This window comes from Diadema antillarum, unplaced genomic scaffold (genome assembly GCF_040938485.1).
Source record: "Diadema antillarum isolate AM-2024a unplaced genomic scaffold, OU_Dant_1.0 scf00000015, whole genome shotgun sequence".
NCBI lineage: Eukaryota > Metazoa > Echinodermata > Echinoidea > Diadematoida > Diadematidae > Diadema > Diadema antillarum.
The window spans coordinates 1399961-1406701 of NW_027270904.1; positions in this window are offsets into that span (position 1 = coordinate 1399961).

The following is a 6741-nucleotide window of genomic DNA, read 5'->3' on the forward strand; positions in this document are numbered from 1 at the left end:
CTACTAAGTACTATGCTACGACTAGATCTAGGTGTTTGAAGTCACTGAAGTAGGATCGGTGCTTCCACTGCATCTATGCAGCAGCGGTTTTATACTCAGACCCGCTGCATGCAGAACAACCGTGACCCTGCCCTGGCCTGTCGGAGCATGCATGCAAGCAGCAGCGCAGCAGCAAACTCGCTTGGTGCAGTCAGTATACTAGGCTGCAGTACATAAATACAAACGCTGATATGATTCATCCAGGGCCACCGTCGAGTCAAATGCAATGGATCGGGTCGAGGAATTGAAAAAAAAAGAAGAAGAAGAAAAGAAAACAAAGCAATAATAATGATAATTGCCGCCAGAGGGCGTTTAATTTTGTTATCTTGTTTTATTCTCCACTGTGACATGCAGAGATAATCGTTTATGAATTTAATGAATAACAAAATTAATGTGAAAATAATTCACAAAGGATATCCTGTATCTCATTTCATATCTCCCCCTCTCTTATTGTCTCTCCCCCCTCTCTATACTTTTTCTCATGTGTTTTTATATTTCATTTTGTCTATGTTTTTTTCCAGATATATTAATCATTTCCGTTTTCTCTCTCTCTCCCCCTCTCTCTTCTGTTTTCTCTTTGCCCCAGTGGTTCCGTCGCTGTTTTTCTTCCTTAAATCTCCTTTATAATTGGTAAAACGATAGGTATTTTGTTAATCATTTATGTACAATTATTCTTAATGTGTTTTTAATGTGATTTTTAACTCTATGTACATCTTGTTTTATGTGCTTTGCAACTTCCCAATCCTGTTATGAACGCACTCTTTGATTTTCTTGTTTATTTCATATCTCATTTTTATGTTAATAACTAGCATTGTTCGTCTTCGAATTTTTCGATGAGTAAGTTCGGTCAATGATAAAACCGAATTGAATCAATGAATCAATGAATAACATAGACAAACTTACTTGGACATGGACTATATAGCTATCTCTTTTTTTTAATTTATACGTAAGCTCAATTTCAACATCCATTTGTAGATTCTCATTTGTTTTCAACCTAAAATTGAGGTGTATTTTGAAACAGAAGTGTTTTCTGATCAACCAAACCTATCATATTGAAAACTTTCGGTCATCTGCGAAGCCGCGCTTCCGCGCGAACGCTACAACACGTAAAACGGGTCAAAAAATCGACGCATTTTTCCACAAAATCTGCCATAACTTTTAAGCTATTTAAGAAGCAAACTTGGGGCGCTCGGATTCTGAATGTAGACACTTTAGGGATTATTTATGTGTATATATCATTATTGTAACATTTGCAGTCGTGACGCAAATTTGATCAGAAAAGTACCTTATGAGTAGATTTGTCTATGGCGAACAGTCCAAATTTGACGAATTTGAGCACATTTTGCCGTCTTGCAATTCTTCCACACGGAATATCTCGAGAACGGAAAGTCGCACGAACTTGGGGCGCACGGTTTTAGAAAGTAGAGATTCTGCCCATTTTTGTGATATAAGAATCTTGTTCATTGGTTGAGCAGTCCTGACGCAAATAAGCAGTAAAGCTAGACTACCCAGTCACAATTGCTGTCATAGGGAACGTGTACAATCCACACAGAGCTATCACGTGACGAGACTACCAACGAAAATTTGAACCGTTGACCTTCACTGTCTGCCGTCGTCAGCAGTGTGAATTCCTGTGATTTCAAGCTTTTGTTTCTCGCCAAATATCATTTTCAATGCAATATCAAGATACAGTTGTATGTGAGACATTATCTAGATACGTAGCAGCCTTATGAGCAACATAACTGCTAAGATTGGGAGCAAAAACAACCAAATATATTTCACATTCCTTTTCATTTTTCGATGATGGCTCTAGTCGGACTGGTGCATTTTCTTCGGAGGTGGTAATAATGTAAGTAGTTGCAACGGTCGCTTGCCATCTGCTGTCTGCAATCGGGTGCTTATAAACACGTGTTGTGCACAGGTAATCAACTGAAATAATGTTGCAAAGGAATGATAAGGTCCTAGATTGTATCTCAACTGTAGATTTAACCCGATTTCTGCCGCCTACACACAACACACTACGCGTGAAATTATGTGAACATGATGTCCCTCCACGCACGGTGCTGCAGGCCACCCCCATTAACATGTCGACTAGCCACTCGCCCCACACGCACTCACTTTCTCCAGCGTCTGCTACGTCGGATTTTCTGCGTGAATTAGGGCGAAAGTTTTCAATATGTAGTTCGTAAATGGCTGATACTACATGATATGCGCGTAGTATATTATGTATGTATATATATATATATAATTATATAATATTATATGAATATATATATGAAGAGTTTGTTTGCAAAAACCGACAAGTCCATATTTGCCAAATGGAGATATTTGCGATTAAAAGTCAAGAAACATAAAGAGAATAATAATAAAAATTTTGTTTCTTTTGACCATAACTTCAAAAATATGCTATTAGATGTAGTGACCAATATATCATTTAAAAGGTATTATTTTGTGCTTTATGACAGAGATCGTACTTCAAAATCTTCAAAAACGGACTTATCGGTTTTTGCAAACAAACCCTTCATATATATATATATATATATATATATATATATATATAATATATATATATATATATATATATATATATATAATATATATACATATATATACATGTGTGTGTACTACTTATCAGGTATGCCCATCAATCTCATGTCTGACTTATTTTTTTTTTCTGTCTTCGTATCTATAGTTTTTGCTTTGATGTTCAAGACTTGGCTGGCGTTTGTTTAAGTTAATACGACTACATAGCAAAAACGCATGTTAAGGATGTCTACAACCCAGATGAAATTTTGTTTGTTGTTGCTCTGTGTGTGTGTGATTTTGTGTGTGTGTGTGTGTGTGTGTGTGTGTGGTTATTCACGTTTCCAGAATCAAAGTAAAGAGAACATACAGCAGTATTAGGCTTTACTTCAAAAGTAATTTTCTAACAACGCTATTTTATTGAGAAGTGAAAAATAACGTCAGTCAATACAAAACATGAAACTGCTGGGTATTATACCAACTTTCACCAAAATACGGAGCTGGACCAGCATAACCAGATACTCGAGTAGCAGTTGGTTTTATATTGCCCCGTTGCATTACTATACACAGCACTCTTTATCAAAATGGTTGTATGATAATAATCAATAGCTTTATATTAGTCTATCAATAACCGGTGGCGCTACTACGATTTTAATGTACAATATATGTAGACAATTTGAAACAATTTACATGTCTAAACTCTAAAGGTCACATTGGATAAAGAACAAGATAACTGTACAGTAAAGGAAAAATCTTAGAACCTTGGAAAATGGGAGTTGTTTTGATCCATCAAACATGTACCCGTGTTCATAATCATACTATTGATCCTGTATTGACCTTTCAAGCTGACAAAATTAATAAAGTAATAGTGGGCCTATGTACAGGTTAGTCTTTACATTGATGATCTTGTTCATTAGCTTGCCTTTTCCCTTCCACACGCAACATGAAAGCTGTCGGACACTTTATGAAACCAAATAAGTTATTTCACAAGATGTTTTACCTCACTGACGGCAACCGTATAGAAATTATGTTTTAACTGTGTGCGTGTGTGTGTGTGTTTTATATAGAATGATATCAAATACGACAATTCCTGCCTATGTTGACACTTCATAAGTTGACAATAATGTTTCACATATCTTTAACACAGATAACATGAAAATCAATCCTCGACAGTTAGCAAAATGGATATTGCGTAAGACGATTGTTGTTAAAGGTACACTCCCGTTATATATACACGAACACGGTTATATCTCAACAAAATTTCGTTACAATGTAGTAATAATTCAGGCCCAAAAATCATTATGATCAAAGTCTATAACGCAAAATTCCCTTCTGTGAACGAAATTTCGATAGAACGAAAGAATACTGTCGGTTCCGAGGACTTCGTTATAACGGAAGTCGCATATAGTAAAGTAAATCGTACGGTAAAAATTGTGGTTATTCATCAAAAGACACTTGATTTTGTATGTACAGTACATCTGCATAATTACATTCACTAAAAGGTTTTTAGCGAGCCTTATGTGAAAAAAAAGACGGTGAAAGAGACATTTTTGTAATTATTGATGACAATGTGCTGATGCTTGAACTGTATATTATTGTATGATGTAAATGAAGTGGGATGCTATTCGATTGTTTGTTGCTGTTGTTGTTGTTGTTGTTGTTGTTGTGTACCAGCATAAAGATGATGTAAAAACCCGTCCACCAGGCATACCTACACTGGAGTTCTTGTTCACAGTATTTTGCCTGGAACAAGAAGGAGTCAACATCAAGGGTATAATGTGTTGGATAAAATACAGCACTGGCAATAACAAGTTCACTTTGAGATCAAATACTGAAGTCTTCAAACTTTCTTTCTCTTGTGACGTGATCACAATGACAATGAAACTGTTTAAATGACTTTTGCTGTAACAATATTAATGCAATGTGTACATACAGAGAAACAGATTAATCAATAAACACAATTAACATAGTATGGGAACGTTATGAAAGGAAATTTATGATAATTCTTACATGTTTCTGTTTTCATGAGCAAAGTTAGAACTTCAAAATACTTGCCTATGAAATTGTAAGTTAAACAGCACTCACGTCAAATTCTATATAAACAAATTTGCCTCTTTAAGACAAACACACACACAGACAAAAAAAAAGAAAGAAGAAAAGCAACTGCTCGAGTTTTGGTCTTGTAATACGTGTGCTACATGCACACACCTAACATAATTATATCTATATTATATATCGAGAACTATTAACACAAAAAAGAAATTCTTGGTGTTGAGTGAATATATTACTTTGTATGTAATATACACGTTTGTTTTCATGTATCTGATCTAGCTATATCTCATTCTATGACATATCAATGTATATTTAATATAAAGGTATATCACTCGACTAAAAGATTTTTTTTTTTTTACATAAATGGTATAGTTATTGCAATGCAACTCTTTCAAAGTGTACTTTCGAACTCTCACAAACCTATTATCTTCCAACCTTGAACACTTGAAAACAGGAATCAATATTTGCTACTATATCCAGCACTACGGTCTTGGCATATACGGTGCGTATAAAAAAAAAACGCAACAAGATTAAAATTCGAATTTGAGAAGATTGTGTTAACTTTACATCAAAGTGAGTAGCAACATCGTAAAACCACATATCTCCTCTTTCCAAAGATATCTTATTTATTCATACACGGGCATGGATGGCTGAGTAATCATTCTTTTTTTACAATGGGTCAAATTGGACTTGGGACCAAGTTTCAGTTAGTGAGACCAGCAGGAACTTTCAATTCTCCTTGTCCTTTTTCTTTTTCTTTTGTGGAATGTTGAGACAGGTGAGACATATAATATCTGGATGCTCCATTGTTTTTTTTTTTGACTGTCCAGGTGAGAATTTACATAAAATCAATATTGAATATTTGTTGCAGTGATCTGCTTTTCATAGGCACTAGCCCTGCAACAAGCATGTTTAGTAATTTGCTCATTAAGTTGTCATCAGTGTCCAACATGCCTCAGTTGACCACAGAGCAGAGAGTATTTGTGGTGAGTATGCTCGCACCCAGAACTCAAGGATTGTGCAAGACGCATTTCGAGCACGATTTCCTGACCGTGATCCTCCACCCAGAAGCACGATATTGCGAAATGTGGCCAAGTACCAGGCTACAGGGACCAGCCTCAATCGTAACAGAAGAAACTCTGGAAGGCAGCGAACAGGACGATCTGAGGAAAACATTGATGCAGTAAGAAATCTCCTTCAGCAGAATCCAAGAAATGTCAGTGCCAGAAGAAATGGATTGGGACTTCCATCTGCAACATTTAATCGGATCACAAGACTGGACCTCGGATGGCACCCGTATCGAATGAATGCAAGGCACAAACTTCTGCCTGGAGACCTGCCACGAAGACTAGAATTTTGCCAGTGGTTTATCGATCAGTGTCAAGCAGATGGCCGGTTCCTAAGCAATTTTGTCATTGGAGACGAAAGTAGCTTCTGGATGAACGGAAAGGTAACAACACATAATGTTCGCCAGTATGCTCCTAAAGGTAATCCCCCTGCATTTAACTTTGACGTCGATTTTCGTAGAGAAAAGCTGAATGTCTGGGCTGGACTCTGTGGAAACGGTTTGCTCCTTGGGCCTTTCTTCTTTGAAAACAACTTGAACGGAAATGCATACTTACAAATTTTAAATGAAGATGTGATTCCTGAATTGATGGAAAATTTTCCTGTGCAACAAAGGGGTGTGTTCAGACGCCTATGGTGGGCACAGGATGGCGCACCAGCTCATCGACTAGTTGCAGTAAGAAACAGATTGGCTGAGGTATTTGGAAATCGGGTCATTGCCGTCTATCATGATGTGGAGTGGCCACCACGATCTCCGGATCTGACTTGTTGTGACTTTTTTCTTTGGGGTTATCTCAAGAGCAAAGTGTTCACTACCCCTCCACCTGACATTGCAACTCTGAGACAGAGAATCACTGATGAGTTTGAAGCTCTACGCCACCAAGCCCCAATGATTCGCAGGGCTGTGAGAGAGATGGAGAGAAGAGCTAATCTCTGTGTGGAAAGGAATGGTGGCCATGTTGAGGGGCATGGGATGTAATGTTGTTACGGTCAAGTTCACACAAATGAATGCAAGGCGGTCACAGTGAATTGAAATGAACAAATCTTCCGGAGCTTTATTAG